This window comes from Muscardinus avellanarius, assembly GCF_963383645.1.
Source record: "Muscardinus avellanarius genome assembly, chromosome: 7".
In the NCBI taxonomy this organism is placed as follows: domain Eukaryota; kingdom Metazoa; phylum Chordata; class Mammalia; order Rodentia; family Gliridae; genus Muscardinus; species Muscardinus avellanarius.
Genome location: NC_137793.1, coordinates 67,406,879 through 67,425,357, shown reverse-complemented (window position 1 = coordinate 67,425,357; position 18,479 = coordinate 67,406,879).

Here is an 18,479-nt window from a genome sequence, read left to right as displayed (position 1 = left end):
TCCAATTGCTCAGTTTTTACCTCTACTAACCTCGGGATCTTGAACATCATCTTGTGTCAGACCACGGTTATGTTGCTAGCACAGAAGGAAGAGCCTGAGTGGAGAGATGCGGTCACTCAGTACTGCACTCCTAGGATAACTTGAATGGTGAATGATGGACTCAGGTCAGATGCATCCTACCTCTTGAACCATTCAGAGAGAGGGAGTCATGTGTGAAGTTTTGCTTCTGTCTCTAAGGGGCCATGTCCAGAAGGCTTCCTTCTACTTTAAGCTGCATCTTGAGATCTACAGCTTACACCTGGAAATGCTAAGCCTTCAGGCAGAGTCTTAAGTGGCACTGTGTGTCTCACAGTAGATGAGTCTGGGGTAATTGAGCTGTTGAGCATGCTTTTTGAGTAATGCTTCAGATGACAGCCCCTGTCACAGTGTGTCATCTGATACCACATGCATTCCAGCTCCAGATAGAGCTCATGGCATCCTGCTTCCTCCTGGGAGTCTACCTCCAGTTTTGTCCTCTGAAGAATCTAGAAAGAATAAATTCTAAATACTCTTCAAAAGATATGCTAGTTATTTTTAAAGAGTAAGTTTCCAAATTAGATCTACTTATTATCACCAGGCCTAAAAAAAAATGCTCAGGAGCTGGACAGGATCTACAGGTGGTTGGCTCCAGGCCTCCTCCACCAAACTGCAAATTGGTAAGTAGCTTCCCACCATTTTCTGGGGTACTTCAGTGACAAGTCATTTACTCTGTCTACCTTGGTTGAACCGAATTCCATTGTATATCGACCAGTTGATCCACATTCTGTTCTCTGACATGAAAGCAAATGTCTCTGATCGTTCTGCCATACGGTCTCCCTTCAGATACCTGAAAACAGAGATCACATCCTCCCACATGCATCTCCAGTTCCTCAGTTGTTCTTCCAGTTACCAGGGGTTTAAGCAATTAAACCAGTAATGGAGTAATTATGGTCTCCTTTGGCTAGATTTGTCAGATTCCTTGTGCAAGTGTAGTACCCAAAACAGACACTTGATAGCACCACAAAGAGGAAGACCAGTCCCTGGGAGACTGCATGGTACTCCTCTGAGTTCACTTAGAGATGAAAATAACTTTTGGCTCAAGTACTACAGCCAGTTGTCAGGGAGCTTAAAGAAAACAGCCCACTAGGTTGCTCTCACTTATACTACCACTAAACTGCCTCTTCAAACTTTTTTTTTTTACAATGAAGGTTGGAAATTTACCTCCATTACCATTGCATTTAATTCTGTTAGATAAATAAGAGAAAGTGGGAAGAAGGGAACATTTTGAAAATAGAACCAGTGATACCCAATTCTAGATTCTTTGCTCTCCTTCTGAGATGTGTAACCATCAAGTTGGCTAGTGAAAATCTAGTAGTCCAAAAGCACCTTTTTTGTTGGGTGTGGATCCAGATTGACTTGAAGAGCAATCGAAGACACAGATTTCTTTACAGGTGGTCTAGCCTTTAAGACTTTATGGGAGTCAGGTGTCATCTGATTTTTGCGTGTGTGTGGATGTGTGTGGCACTGGGATTGAATTTAGGGAAATTCTACTTATGAGCTACACACCCAGCCCTATTTTATTTTTATTTTGAAACAGGGCCTCAATAGGTAAAAATAATCTACTTGCTAAGGCTTTTCTCGAACCTGTGAGCCTCCTGTCTCAGCCTCCCAAGTACTGGGATTACAAGTGTGTGTCACCATGTCCAGCTGTGTCATCTGACTTGTTCATCTTTTATTTTTATTGGTGCATTGTTGTCATACACTTTAATAGGGTACAAGATGGCAGAGGGATACATGCACACCTCACTCATTTAGTCCTTCCTCAAATTCCCATCCCATTCCCTCCCTCCTCCCTCCTCATGTTTGGCTTACTGATTGACTTTGATGTGTTTGTGAATGTACATCATATACATTAAGGAATTTCCCTCTTGCCCCCTCCCATCCCCCTCAGGTCACCTTATTTGTTCATCTATGGATTCTCCTTCTTCATCTAGAATCCTCCTATGACCCTTTTTCTCCCTAGCTTCTGCATATTAGGGACTCTCCAATCCAATTTTTTACTTTTTGTGACTGACTTATCTCACTTAGCATAATGTTCTCCAGTTTCATCCATTTCCCTGTAAATGATATAATTTTACCTTTCTTTATGGCTGAGTAAAATTCCATTGTGTACATATCCCATAGTTTTGTAATCCACTCATCTGATGATGAACATCTTGGCTGGTTCCATAGTTTGGCAATTGTGAATTGTGTGGCTATGAACATAGATATGCATGCATTAGTTTGATTTTCATTCTTTTAGGTAGATACCTAGAAGTGGTATTGCTGAATCATATGATAGGTTCATTATCATTCTCCTGCGGATCCTCCATACTTTTTTCCAAAATGGTTGCACTAATTTGCAATCCCACCAACAATGTACTAGAATTTTCACTTCTCCACACCCTCTCCACCATTTATTGTTGTTTGTGTTTTGAATAATTACCATTCTAATTGGAGTTAGGTGAAATCTCAGAGTAGTTTTGATTTGCATCTCTCTGATTGCTAATGATGTTGAACATTTTTTCATACATTCATTGGCCATTCGAATTTCTTCTTTTGTAAAGTGTCTATTTAGTTCACTTGCCCTTTTTTATCGGGTTATTTGTTTTCTAAGCAGTAAATTTCTTCAGTTATGTCTATATTCTAGATATTGGTCTTCTATCAGAGTAGATGGCAAAAATGATCTCCCATTCTGTGGACTGTCTATTGAGGTTCTTGATAGTTACCGTTGCTGTACAGAAGCTCTTCAGTTTCATGCAATCCCAAGTATTGATCCTTCTTTTAGTTTCTTGTGCCTTTGGGGTCTTATTGAGAAAGTTTTTACCTGTGCCTATGTGTTGAAGTATTGGACCTATGCCTTCTTCAAGGAGCTTCAAGGTCTCTGGTCTGATTTCCAAGTCTTTGATCTATCTTGAATTGACTCTTACACAGGGTGAGAAAGTAGGGTTTATGTCCATTTTTCTGCATCTGGTTAGCTAGTTTTGCGAACACCATTTATTGAAGAGGCTATCTTTTTTCCAGTGTATGTTTTTGGCCCCTTTGTCAAAAATCAATTGGCTGTAAATGTGCAGATTTGTTTCTGAGTCTTCTATTCTGCTCCATTGGTCTATGTGTCTGTTTTTGTGCCGATACCATGCTTTTTTTTTTTTTTAATATGGCTTTGAGTATAGTTTGAAGTCAGGTTTTGTGATGTCATCTGCATGGTTTTTGTTATCTGATTTAAATAATGGAAACTAGGGTGAAAGGAGACAAGAACTCTACTTCTCCCTGAACCCTCCATTGGACCTTGCTGTTGTCTTCTACCCATGCCCCCAGGGATCTTTTGTTTGTGCTACCCTGACTTGCTTAATTACCTCAACCTTGAATGTGTCACGGAACACTTTTCACTTTTTATTTCACCTTTGGGCTTTGAACTTTGACTTTTTTCATGAGGATTTTTTTAAGAATTCATTTACTAGGGCTAGAAAGCTTTTTGATTTTTTTTCTTTTTTAAATTCCTCATTACTGGCAACAAAAGACCAGTATTTTAGTTCTATTTCACATCTATTATCCTCTTCTAGATAATTCGTAAAGCAGAGAAGAGGATGACTTGCATCTAGGGGAAAGCCCTTTTCCTCACTGTGAAATCCTTGTTAAGTTGGGAGGTATTTGATGATGGAGAGGATTGGTGTACTGTCTTGTTAATTATGACAGAAAACATTTTTCAAGTTTGAGTCCATGTTACTGAATTTGTTCCCTACCTCTTCCTTACAAGGTCACTTTTTAAATTTGTTTGTTTGAGAAGTAGATGAGACAAAAGCAAATTTTTAATAGGGAGAAGTTATATTGTTTTAAATAATTATACTTCATCAGTGTGTGTTTATTTTTTATGTGTAATTGCTATAAAATGCACAATTCTCCTAAAACAGCATCCTATAAAGGTATGTTAAACTGTTACTATATCACATTACAGTGATCTATGCCCTAGCCTCAATAATTCTAAATTTTAAAACATTGGCAAGGGGTGATGTGAAGATCTGTTTAACAAATGTGGTCTATAGGAGATGGTTCCCAGTGTCTCACATGGAATCCATCTTTCCACCAACCGTTAGTGTAGTTTCTGAATGAAATAGGAGGAAATAGTGAAAACAGATGTATCTTTTCACTTTAATGAGGGAAAGTTGTTTCAAAAGAAAAAAGCTAGACTTGTGTAAAATAAAAAACATCCAAAGACTCATGTGTTTTTTTCATATGTTTCAGACATAGCAAAAAATAGAAATTTGTTGAAATTATGAGTTTTTTATTAATGTGGTAGCAGCTATCATGTCCATATGTTCTTTATATCATATGTTTCCAAAATGTTTGCTGGTATTTAATTGATCTTCAATTTTTTTACAGTATTTTTTAACCACTTTTATTAAGTGTTTGGTTTTGTACATTAAGAGGTTTCATATCTTTGCATTAAATATTTAGGGAAAAGATAACTAATAAGTAATTGGAATTGATTAGTAGAATCTTAGGCGTTTTACTATAACAATAATTCAACCACCATAAATTTTCTATTTTTAAAAAAAGTCACTTTTCATTAATCTTATAAATCAAAGGGTATATGCCCCAAATCAATTCACTGAATAGCCAGAATCAACATGTTGTTTCTCCATCAGTTCTCCTAAGCCATCAGTTTGAACAGGAAGTTGGAATACAAGTGTCAGCTAGGACACAGTGGAGCCTGATGGACTTCTGTGCACTAAGCATGCTTCCAGAGCTTAAGGGAGTGAATACGCTGTGAGTTTTGGGGAGCAAACATGGAATAAAGCAAGATGTTCTGCATCCAAAAGTCCTCATTCAAGAACAGGCTCTTCCTGGCAAGGGTTTTATTGTATTGTATTGTGTTCTGCGAGGGTTTTATTGTAGCTAACCTTGAGAATCGTATACTAATTTTTTCTTTTGAGTAAGCTTAGTCAGTGGCCCAACTTGTTCAGAGTGATGTTGCATACATACCCATGTTTACAGCAGCACAATTCACACAGCCAAATAACAAGTATCCATCAGCAGATGGATGGATAAAGAAATGTGGTATATACACACAGTAGTGTTTTACTTAACCGTGAAAAACAAATTATGTCATTTGCAGAAAAATAGATGGAACTAGACAATATTTTGCTAAGTGAGATTTAGTCAGTCTCAGAAAGTCAAGAGTGGTATATTTTCTCTCCTTTGTGGGAGCTAAAGATAAAATAAGAAATATAAGGGCTTTTAGATAGTTATCTGAAGGGGGTTAGGAAGAGTTAGGGAGGGGAAGAAGAAAGGCTGAGGAAGGAAACAGTTCAAATAACACTCCCACAAATCAGGCATGGTGGAGCACACCTGTAATCCCAGTGCTTGGGAAGCTGAGACAGGAGGATGCCAGGTATGAGTCCATCCTTAGCAACTTAGCAAGACCCTGCTTCAAAATAAAATAAGTAAACAAAGAGCTGGGGGGTTAGATTATAGGTAGAATGTTCTGGGTTCAATCCCCAATACCACACACACAAAAAGGACTATGGCAATACAGGGAGGTATTATTACCAACTTCACTAACTCCTGTGGTGGGATGCAAACAGATTTACACAAAGAACTATGTACATGTGGTGGTGGGGGGGGGTTGTGTGTTTTTGTTTCTGTTTTTGTTTTATACAGATCACCAAGAGCCTACTTAGCCTGCCTAAGAAAACAAATCTTTAGAATTAAAAAATAAAACTACTATGTTGTAGTATGCAATATTATATCATTACAAATCTCCTTAATAAAATAATTCTGGTCCAGTAGGAATACCTTTTGGCAAACCTTACCAGATGTTCTATTTTTCCTGTGTGCTTTTATTGGTGCATTATAGTCTCACATCATAATATAAATCGTTGACATACAGGCACAGGCTTTTGGTGCCTCCCTCCCCATTTCCCTCCTTCCCAATAAAGAGTACCCAGATTGATGTTGGTATATATTCACATGTATATACATGGTCTGTGGTAGTATTTCTATTAATTAACCTAAGTCTTCCTCCACCCCTTCCCTTTTATCTCCTTCCTGGCTCCCCTGAAGTTTCTTCTCATCATCCACATGTTTTAAGTACTCAACAAGAATGATAAAATAGCATCTCTTTGGGGGTTTTTTTTGTTTTTTTTTTTGTTTTTGTTTTTGTTTTGGTGGTACTGGGCATGGAACCCAGGGGTTTTTCTACCTCTGGGCTATACTCTCAGCCCTACTTTATACTTTATTTAGAAGCAGGGTCTCACTAAGTTGCCGAAAGCCTCACTAAGTAGCTGAGGCTGGCTTTGAACCTATGCAATCTTCCTGTCTCAGCCTCTCAAGCGCTGGGATTACAAACGTGCACCACCACACCTGGCTAAAATAGCATTTCTTTTTAAATAGTCATAACTGAGCCAGGTATGGTGGCTCACACTTGTAATCCCAGCATTTGGGAGGCTGAGACAGGAGGATCACACAGGTTCAAAGCCAGCCTCAGCTACTTAGTGAGGCTCTCAGCAACTTAGGAAGACCCTGTTTCCAAATAAAGTATAAAATAGGTCTGAGAGTATAGCCTGGAGGTAGAAAGCCCCTGGGTTCCACCCCAAGTACCACAAAAATTTTTAAAAAATAGTCATAATTGTGTGATCTCTTAGTTGCTCCCCATTCCTTGGGAAGCTTTCTGGTCTACAGGGTGACTTTTGTTTCTCTGTATTCTGGCAGCAGTCAAGTGCTTAATTCTCTATAAGTTTATAGGATGGGGTGTAGAAAGCCACAAAATGTAGCCTCCAGCTAATTTTTTTTCTTGTAAAGAGATTTGAGGAAAGGCTTTAGAGAAACAAGCAAATCCCTGACAAGAGCCTCATGGAGATTGAAGTTTACCTGTGTTTGGCTTTTCTAGAACTTGGTCTCTTCTCTTTACCTTTAGTTTTCTAAATAATATTTGTTATTAGTTGTACATATCAGGAATAGATACATATTGAATAACCTGGAACTGCTAAATTATTCTATCAAAGATCTCAACTTGAATTTCTCTGCCCTATCCTGAGAAGGACCCTGGACTCTGATTGACAGATAGGGGGACTTTTCTTCAGTGAATGTCTTTGCTGCCAGTGATGACAAATTATATAACACTCTGGTAGATATCTACATGTTACCATAAGAGAGGTTAGAAAAGCCAACTTTGAGACAAAACCCAACCATTCCTATAAATTAGTGTGAATCAATTTAGATACATCCTGTACTGGAAGCAAAATTGACTTTTTCATTAGATTGGTTGCTGTAAACCACACGGGGGTAGGAGAATTCATCTCAAACCCTCTCAAAGGTGAGAGAGGTTTTTATATTCTCCATATACTAATGCCATATTCAGTCCTGTGACAATCAGCTGATGAGTCTGTTTTAAAAGTTTATTTTACTCATCCTAGAGGGAACAACATATAAGACCACTTGCTCCATTTCCACAGTTCCATTAGTGAGGGCAGAGGTACGCTATCTGTCTTTTACCCTGACACCAGCGTTCACCATCGGCATCTATTGCCCTGTTAAATTTTCTTTTTTTTTCTTTTTTAATTTTTTATTGGTGCATTGTAATCATACATCTTAATGGTATACAAGATGGTGGAGACATACATGCCCATATCACCCAATTAGCCCTTACCCAATTCCCACCCCATTCACTCCCCCTCCCTCCTTCTCATGTTTGGCTTGGTGATTGACGTTGTTATGTTTGTTAATGTACATTATGTGCTTTAGAGCATTTCCCTCTTCCCCCTTCCCATCCCCTCAGTTAGGTCGCTTTATTTGCCTATCTATACAATCTCCTTCTTCATCTAGAGTTTCTCCTAAATTTTCTAGTCATTTATCTTTCCCCCTCACTAGACTAATTCCTGGAGAGCAGGTATACACCTCAGCGCCTTGCTGCCCTGAAATGGCCAAACTAGACTGAAAGTCCATTGCACTCAGAGCCCAGAGGCAAGGCCACCAAAAGCCAAGAGCCTCCTGCCTCCAACAAGGCCAATGTCCTGAAAATGCAAAATCTGTTCCCTCAAGATGAAATTTGCAAAACAAGTAATCACACAAGATAGATTCAAATTTTTTTAAAAAAAATAAAATATGATACGGTGGTGTATACCTATAGCCTTCTCCAGAGGCTGAGGCAGGAAGATCTTTTGAGCCAAGGAGTTCCAGGCCAGTGTTGAAAACATAGTGAGACTCTGTCTCAAAATAAATTTAAAAAAGAGATATGAAAAAGTTGAAAGTAGGGTTAAGAAAGTCCTAAGGATTTTACAATTATACCTATATGGGGAAAATAAATAAATAAAATCAGTCCGAGTGCTGTGCCATACACCTGTACTCCCAGTGACTCAGAAGGCTGATGCTGGAGGATCTAAAGTTAGAGGCCAGCCTGGGCAACTTGGCCAGACTTTGTCTCAAAATTTAAAAAAAATAATAAAAATCATCGTGGATATAGCTCAGCAATAGATCATCCCTGGTTTTTATTTCCCAGTACCACAACAAAACAACAACAAGCCAAGATATTTGGAGTTTTGAAAACACCTCTGTTGACAAACAAGACCAGCCACTTCCTAGTACTTCAACTTCTTTATCTATAAATTGAAGTTGGTGACACCTACAGTACGGTCGTGAAGGTTGGGAGAGATGAGGTATATTGAAGATGCTACTGTGTGGACATTATGGTTCCAGTAGTTGTAATGCTCATTGGATCACCCCATTTACTCATGAAAGCACATCCTGCAATAGTCTAAGCAGGCCATCGTTTGTTAGCTGTTTCACTGTCACACAGATGCTATGTCTACATCTGCCTATATTGCAAGTATTGTATATTTCACATAGTATAGAAATGTACATATGTGGTTCAGTGTACGTATTGGGTTCAAATACTTCAAAATAATAAAACTTTATCCCATTAATATCTGACTCGCTGAGACCACCACTGCGTTTAATTTTGCTTTAGTTTTTGTTAGTTTGTTTTGTTTTGTTGCAGTCTAGGAATCAAACCCAGGGCCTGGCACATGTTCTGCAAGTGTTCTGCCACTGAGCACCACCTCTAGCCCACCATTTGTTTTAAATAAGCTCCAGAAGTTGTAGGAAGACTTTTATTCACTGTGTTCACTGAGTACCACACAGATATTTTCTACTCCAATGTTATAAACTAAGTAATTTTAAGATTATTCTTCGTAGGAGAGTTGTAGGGTGTTTTTCATACCCCACAAATCTTTACATATTAAATCAGACTCTATTGTATGCGGTCTGCTAGTAAGTTTGGAATGAATGAATGAACAAGTAAATGGATGAAAGGATAAATGGAAGGATGGTTGAAGAAGCATGGACAGATATTTTCACTATTCCTAGATGATGAAATTGAGATTCATGATCTTACTTGACTACTTACCTGATAAATGTCAGGGGTTTTCCTATGATATAAACTTATCATGACTACAGCATTTGGGGAGATACTAGCAATTGAACCAGAGAAATTTTACCTCTGAGGTACATCCCCAGCCATTCTTTTTAAAACAGAGTCGGTCTCACTAAGTTCCTGAAGGCCTTGCTAAGTTGCCAAGGCCATGATGGCTTTACCATCATGCAGAGCCATGATCAAAGTACTCTTAAAAGTGGTTCACGTCAGGCATGGTGGCACACGCCTATAATCCCAGTACTTGGGAGCTGAGACAGAAGGATTGCAGGTTTGACACCAGCCCCAGGAACTCAGTGAGACCCTATTTCAAAATAAAAAATAAGGTAGGACTGGGACTGTAGCTCAGGTAGAATTCCCCTGGGTTCAATCCCATGTAACAAAACAAGAATTAGGATTTCTTGTATCATCTTAAATCTGTGACCACTCTTCCTATGCAATCCTCTCTCTCTCTCTCTCTCTCTCTCTCTCTCTCTCTCTCTCTCTCTCTCTCTCTCTCTCTCTCTCTTTTGGAACTGGAGATGGAACCCAGGGGTATTGTACCTCCAAGCTACATCCCCAGTCCTGTTTTTTTAGCCTTTTTTAATTTTTATTTATTTTTTATTTATTTATTTATTTTGGTGGTACTGGGGTTCCTGGAAGCCCTTCTACCTCCGGGATACACTCCCAGACCTATTTTTACATTTTTATTTGGAAACAGGGTCTCCTAAGCTAGCGTGCGCGGCTGGCTTCGAACCTGCACGATCCTCCTGTCTCTGCCTCCCAAGCGCGGGGATTACAAGTGTGCGCCACCATGCCCGTCTTATTTTTTCTTTTGAAATAGGGTCTCACTAAGGGTCTCACTAAGTTGCCAAGGGCCTCTGTAAGTTACTGAGGCTGGCTTTCAATCTGTGATCCTCCTGTTTCAGCCTCTCAAGTACTCTGGTAACAGATGTGCACCACCATTCCTGGATGTTGTATATTCTTTTATGGTAGAATTGTGTGTGTTGGGGGTATTAAGGATCAAACCCAGGGCTTTACACGTGCTAGGCATTCACTCTACCACTGAGCTACACTCTCAGCAACTGGTAGAAAGATTGGTCTTAGTTATAGGCTTGAGGAAAAGAACAGAGAGGGAGAGAGAAAGAAAGAGAGAGAGAGAGGGAGAGAGAGTGTGTTTAAAAATATAGGGGAGAGAAGATAATATAATTGGTGGAACAAAATTTCCTAGGAGCTGGTCAGTGATGGGTACTCACAGGGATGGGAACAAATACAAAGCTTAGCGTAGCTATGGATAAGTGGGCAGGCAGAGGACAGGCAGACCGGCTAGTCTTTTTTTTTTTTTTAAACAGGATCTCACTGAGTCATGAAGGGCCTCACTAAGTAGCTGAGGCTGTCTGTGAACCAGGATTCTCTGGTTTCTACCTCCCAAATGCTGGGATTACAGCATGTGCCACCACGCCTGGCCCCTATGTGGTTTTTCACTGGCCTGCTTCTCTTCATTTAATTTCTCTCTTTCTCTATATATTTCTAGATTATATTTTATACATAAAATTCTAGATTTTTGGTATTATACATGTGGATATTGCTATATAATATGTGTTTTATAGTATTTGTTTCATGTTTATTTTGAGGATCTTATTCAAGAATTGAAAAGCAAACCTGGAGATCTACAGTTGTTTCCACTACAATGAACTGAAGATGAACTCAGAAAATGGATAGACACCCCTAACATTTTCTAGAGTATATGCTTTATTTGAAAATCCTCTAACTCAGAGTTTTTGCTAATGCCAACCATTTGCATACTTACTCATTTATTGAGCAGATATTGCTGGGAGCTTACACTGTTGTCTTCTGTTGGTGCCTGAACAAGTCAAGGCCCTGCCTTCCAAGAGCCTGGAGTGGTAAACAAATCATCCTCAAAGACAAATGACTGCCTGGAAGAATAAACAATTTGACAATACCTATCACACAGGATTAATATCTCTATCATAAAAATCTAGAAAAAGGAAACCAATAGGAAAGTGGGCAAATGATATAGTCACTCTACAACTAGATGATTTACCATTTTAACCTATCAGATGGGCTAGGATTGTAAAGAATGACAGCATCCAGTGTTAGAACCAGAGGGCACTGCTGGGATAAGGCAAAATGTACACAGCCTTGGGAAGGACAGTTTCTGACAGCATTGTGGATGTGTACAGTGTATGATAGAAGACTCCCATTTCTAGAACTCTTTCCTCCAGAAATGACTGTGCTAATAAGTATGGGATATTCTTCCAAAAATTTGAAACAAATGTTGTACATCAATAGAGTCCTGGTTAAATAAAACTACAGAATTCCTTATTGATCTTAAAAAGAAGGATGGATGAGCTAACCTACAGATATCCATGGCAGAATGTTAAGTGAAAAGATGAGTTGTAAAGAAAATATTTAGGATAATATACACAAAACTTTTAGCAAGGCTCCCTCTGGGGGAAAAAAATTGGATATGGGATGAATTACTAATGAAGCTGTAATTTCACAGTATTTATATACTTTTTCAAATGTGCTTGGAAAGCAAGTGAATTAACTTTTCCCTATATGTTTTCAATATTTTTAAATTAAAAACATTGTTGAGCTAAGCAATCAATGGTGGTGGGCGCCTGAAGTCCCAGCTACTTGGGAGGCTGAAGCAGGAGGTTCTCTTGAGCCTAGGAGTTCAAGGCCAGTCTGGGCCACACAGCGAGACCCCGCCTCAAATAATTTGTTTTTGTTGTTGTTAAATGCCTAAATGGCACAGTGCTGAAGTAGAGGAGTGAATGAAATGTCATAGGAAAATAGAAGAGAAGGGGGAAGAATCCTGATTACATTCTACCTATCCATTGTAGTGTCTTCTCCTGCCATCCACGATTCCCTTGATAACCTTATGAAGTCACCAATGGTATCCTTGTTTTATAAATGCACAAACTGAGCACAAGAAAAATAAGGTAACTATCCTGAAAGTAAAGACTCTGAGATTAGGGAGACAGGGGGCTTGTGGGTAGGCGGGCACTGGGCTGGAGGGGATTGCTGTTGTGGGAGACCCGGCTTGTGGGGAGGCAGACACTGGGCTGCCCGGGACTGCTGTTGTGGGAGACCTCACAGTGCCACCCCCAGGTCTTGGTGCATCCAGGAAACTTGACATGTCGGTGTTCAACTTGTGGTCTACTGCAGAGAGAAGCCAGCAGTCTTGTGGAAAGGCCAGGGGCTTGTGCACATTCCCCAGGGCCCATCCCAGGCAGGCGGGCCCCTTCTGCTGAGGCTACTCCAGTTCTGCCTCTCCTTTCGGAGTCTCACAGGCTGAAGGCCCCCCGCCATCCATCCCCAGCCCCTGGAAGAAAGCCCGGCTGGGAAGCGGAGATTGCCTGTATGTCATCTAGCAGGAAATACGCACTGGTGTGAGGAAGAGAATGGAGGCTTTTCCGCATCTGCTGGGATGGAACAGGATGGGATGGGTAAACAGGAAGCTGACCCAGCCCTGGGAATTCCTGGATGAGGTATTTCTTTTTAAAGGAAGGAAGGGATATCCTGAAATTGATCATGGAGATGGTCCTTGCTTGGAATACTTCCAGACCCACAGTAGGAAGGGCTGGACAGGCTTTGTCCAGTGAACCCAGGGCCAGGACACTGTCAGAACCAGAGCAAAGACCCAAATCTCTGCTAGTCCATGCTTTGAGGGACAGAGCAGAGGGAAATCATGGTCCTTGGAGCACTGGCTCAGAAGCTGGCAAGACCTGAACTCAAATCCAGACTTGCTCTTCACCAGCTTGGGCCGACGCAGGTCCTGTTTCTCCTCTTTCATCCTCTCTCCTCTCTCTCTCCTCTCTCTCTCCTCCCTCTCTCTTCTCTATCTCTCCTCTTCCCTTCTCCCCTCTCTCATCTGTCCTTTCTTTCTTTGTAGGATTGAAGCATTCCAGGGCATTTTACTTCTAAGCCACACCTCCAGCCCTATTATGTTCTTTATTTGGCCACAGGGCCTCACTAAGTTTCTGAGACTGGTTCCGAACCTGTGATCCTCCTGTCTCAGTCTTCCAAGTATTGGGATTACAGGTGTGTGCCGCCATGAGTGACCTTGTTTCCTCTCTGAGTCTCATTCACCAGTAGAATCACACTGCTCAGCCACGGAGCCACGATGAGGAGGAGCCACAGCTGTCAGATGTCACAGGTGGGCCTCAGGTAGACCATCTCAAGGGAACTGCACAGGCTGGCTCTGTGTGGTCCTTCTGAAGCTCATAGCTTGCTTTTGAGGGTAGCATCAGAATCGGAGATGACCTGTCCTGATACACTTTGCAGTGAGCCTGGAGGTCAGGTACCGAGGGGCAACCTGATGATTTGCCTTCCCTGTAGGTGATCAGGGACCACAGGTCAGAGGGCGGGTGGAGCTGGGGATGCCATAGAGTGTCTGGCCCACATGGCCCACCACTGTTAGACACATGCAAGACTGCCACCAAATCCACAGCTGGGCCTCCAGGATGCAGGGAGGACTGCCTGTCACAGGGCTCTGGGCCAGGGGGCAGGCACCTCTCCATTTGCCTAGGCAACAGGACAGGTCTGGGCACTGACACCACAAGTGATCAGCAAGATCTGATTGGCACCAGCCTTGTGTGCCCATTGGTGCTTCAAGCCTGGATTTTGTGAGTGAACAAGTGGCCACACCTAGCTAGAGGCTGCCACGTAGGATGGCCCAGTGTAGGCTGCGGTGCTTCTCAAACTCTGGGGACTAAAGAGGAACTTGCTGAGAAGTAGACTCAAAGCTCTGGTTGCAGCAGGGAGAGGCCCCGGAGTCACATACTATGAGCAGTCCAGACGCTGATTTGGGGGCCACCTGGCCAGCTGTGCCCTCCTCCTGCTTTCTTCTTCCCAGGCCCAGCCTTCTCTTCTACTCCTTTTTTAATTTTTTCTATGCACCACTTGTTTCCATTCTTCTCTCTATACAAATCTTATTGAATACATGAGCGGAGCTGAACGACTTTAGCTCAGGGCTGATGGCTGAGGGGTGGAGGAGGGAGGCTGGACCAGGGCATGTCAGCCTGGGAGGGTAGAGTCAGAAGGACCTGTAAACATGGACATGTGACTCAGTTTCTTGAGCCTTAATGTCCTCATCTAAAAAGGAATATAGAAGCTGGGCATGGTGGCGCACGCTTGTTATCCCACCGTTTGGGAGGCTGAGGCAGGAGGATCATGGTTTGAAGACAGCCTCAGCTACTTAGTGAGTCCCTTTGAAACTCAGTGAGACCCTGTTTTAAAATAAAGAATGAAAAATAGGGCTGGGGGAGTTTCTCAGAAGTAGAATGCCCCCGGGTTTCATCCCCAATACTGCAAAATGAACAAACAAATAAATACATAGGAGTATAGAGACCCTTTATAAGAAAACAGCAGTAAATGGCACCGAGTAGGAACCCAGTAAAGACAAGGAAAGTATTACCTGCATCCTTCAACCCCTCACCCTCTTCTGTCCCTCCCACTAGCCTCCTGAGGCTGGGCTGCAAATGAGCCATCCCACCTCATTTCTATAATGGAAACCCCAGGCCCTCCACCTAGATTCCATTTTGGCCTCTTTTAAACACTTTCTCAATTTGCCCCTCAACATCCTTGAATTCTGACCTTTTGAAATTTCATAAGTAAGTGCTTGGCAGGTAAGTTGAGATTTGGGCTTGGATAAGTTCTGACTAGGTCCTTCTCTGGGAGTCTGACCCCCCGCCCCCCCCCAGTCATGATCGTGGTGATCAAGGGAGCTAATGTTCAAAGATCCCAGGAAGGCCCAGCATCTCAGGTATGTAATGTGAGTAAAGTCAGGGACAAGGGTTCTTGGGATCCATCACCAGCCAACTGGCACCCCAGGACCTCTGAAACAGCCATCGGCTCAGAAGCTGTTTGTGGAGTCTGGACCAAGCCTGTTGGAAACACAAACTTGTGAAGTCTGGCAGCCATCCGTCTCTTGCACCCAGCCCCTCGGATCTAGGTTCCCTAAGTGAGAAAGAATTACTTTAATCTCAGCCCCCACCCCTCCCAACACATCTCGCTGGGATACCATAGAGGGCTGCCGTCTGTGTCTGCAAAGCTCTTCTCCATAAATTATAGGCTTCTTAGTTTTCCCAGACTGATCTGATTACCCTGGTATGTTTCAAGTTCAAATAATGTAATCCACCTTTCCTGGAAACTGGATATTGGGCCATTCCATGGTCAAGACACAATTGTTCCCTGATGTTGGGAAGGAGCCAGGGACGGGGCTGGGCAGCTGGCCTGACCTCTTGCCACTCCTCTGATTGCCGCGAGCAGGGATGAGGGTCAGGGGGCTGAAAGAAAGCATGGTCCTGAGGGAGGAGGCAGCCTGCAGACTCATCACGCCAGAGCGGTAGAGACCAGCCTGAGCCCTTTGTGCTCCCCTCAGCTCTCAGGACTCCATCCTGAGGCAGGGCCCACCATTCAGGCTGGACACTCCAGAGCCGGCCTGGGCTCCAGACACACACTGACCCTGAAGAAGGGGGCAGTAAGATACCATGTCTCTTAAGGCCCTCTTTTGGTTCCCCAAATCTAGCCAAGTTAAGTGAACGATGAGAGCGACCTGGGCCGGAAAGTCCAGAGTCATATGCTCCTGAAGGCCATGGCTTTCTCTTATGCACCCTGGGAACTAAAGCAAGTCAGTGTTATCTGTAGAAAGCTAAATTCCTGCATCATGCCAGGACAGCTGCTCCTTGGGATTCTGATGATGTCACAGCTTCTGCAGCCTAATGTTGAACACCCCTCTCCGAGTGGGGACAGGTGCCCAGCTGAGGGCACTGTTACTATCTCGCCGGCCACCACTGGGCAAAATGCCATGGGGGTGGGAAGAGATGCTGCTTGGGGAGGCACTATGAGGAACGGAGCTGCCGCCTGTCAACTTGTCACCTCTGAAGTCTTCTTAGAACAGTCACTGATTTTTTGTAAGCCTTCCTCAAAAAAACTGTATGTCTCCCATGCTGTCTCTGTGCACTTTCTTTGGCCTGTCTTCAACCCACCCTACTGCCTTATCACAACTGGACTGAGGACAAGAAAAGTGGGCAGTTCTGCGGCCTGGCCTTGGCCAGATCATAGGTAAACCTTAACTTGAATGATGTTCATAGAACAGAACTCAACTCTGTCCATTTTGAATACAGTAATAAGATTTTTTTGGTGCAAAGAATTTGGATTTCTAGGGTTGGCTGCCTATAGGGCAGGACCCAAGAAAACTTCTCTCCTCTAGAATCAGTCTGTCTCTGGGGTGACAAGGTCTCTCCTTCCCATCCATTTCTATCAACTTCTGTCTGTTTCTGTCTGTGGACTGATGCCCCCTACTCAGTTTTCACAGGGTCTGTGGAGACTGCTCTAAATTACCTTCTTCAGCTGTGCATTCATATTACTCACCCCCAGCAGCTAACCAACCCAGAGTCTCAGATACGAATTTCAAGAGCAATAATGTGGCTGGTCTCTGAGCGGGTCCTGCTGGGTCAGGTCTCAGCAGGATGAGATTCAATCATGGCTGCCATGGAGGAGCAGGGCCTCAGAGATCACGGATCTGGCTTCTCACTGGACAACACAGGAGGGGTGTGGCAGGAGGAGGGCTGGGGAGGCAGCTCCAAAAGCCACCAATCACAGGAAGCTACCAACCTCCCTTTCAGCTCTAAACCACATGGTGTGTACCTATAATTACCTGTCAGTACCTGGCTAGGCCTGAACAGAGCTGGAGGTAAGACAAACAAAGAGTGAGGCACTCTCCTTACAGGCAGAGGAAGCTGTCTTGCCCTGGCCTGTTGCTCCTTTGCTCCATCCCAGGCCCCTATTCAAGAAGCAAATCCGAGCAAGGCTAGCAAGGAGCCCTGGCCAGCTCAGAGAGGTTCTGACGCAGTTGCCAGCAGGCATTCCTCCTATGCCTCCAGCCCAAGTGCTCCCTTCCTTGGGAGCAAGTCTGTGGATTAACAGGCCCGGTCCATTTCAAATGCTTGATAATCCCCTGAAGCGGCCTGCCTTCCAGTCTCCTCTTGCTAATCTCTCCCCAAGAATAAAGCTGTCCTGAGCCAATCTCCTGGCCTGTTGCTTTAGCTGGGCTGCAGTTCGTTTCAGATCTTAGAGTAGCTGAGGCTGGCCTGCTGGACAACCCTGGGATCCCAGCTTCCCACCAAGACAGCTGCTTCTGCTCATCCCCTTCCTGCCCGCCAACGGACATTCCATAGGGCCCAAAACAAAGGTAGGACTGGGGAAGGGGGGTCCCCAGAGCACACCTGGAACCATGGTGGCAACTAGGCTGGAAAAACCAGGCCAGGGTCCCAGCATGCATCCCCCCAGCCAGTGGTATCCCTTCCCTCATTTTGCAGGGGTGAGGTCCCAGCCCTGCAGCTTCCAAGCAGGGCTTCTCTCTGACAGGTTGGGATGGCGGCTTGATATGAAAAGCAGCTGGCGCTCCAGGCATTCACACTTGCTCAGATTTCACACTGTTGTGATTTAGGATTAGCAAGAACTTGGAGAGACAGATCAGATGTTGCCATCATTAGAGGATTTTCTCCCCCAGGGATTAGCCCGGCCCTGCCCTTTCCTCCCCTCTCAGCAGCCTTCCGGCTCCACTCCTCTCTATATGGGTTGAGCCCACCCTTTCTTAGGAAGCTTGGGGCAGCCCTGCTGGTTTATGTTTCAGCACACTGGATGTGCCTTTCTGAGCAATAATAGTAGTCTAGATCTCTGGCAACACTGCCAGGTAGACTTGGGTCTGTCCCTCGGACAGCATGTGGAGTGGCCAGCAATAGTGATGGGCTCCTGTTCATTGGAGGCAGGAGCCTTGAACCAAGAGGTGCTGGGGCATTTTGAGATGCATTCTACTCATGTAGTCACTTTGTTCATACATGCATATGTGCTTGTGCTATCAAGAGGGGATACAGTGGTGAGGAACACTTACCTTCCACAACTCGCAAGAAGGCAATCCAGCAGTCACAAAAATAATAAGAGGACCAAGATGGGGTGCTATGTAGGACAGCTCCAAGCATAA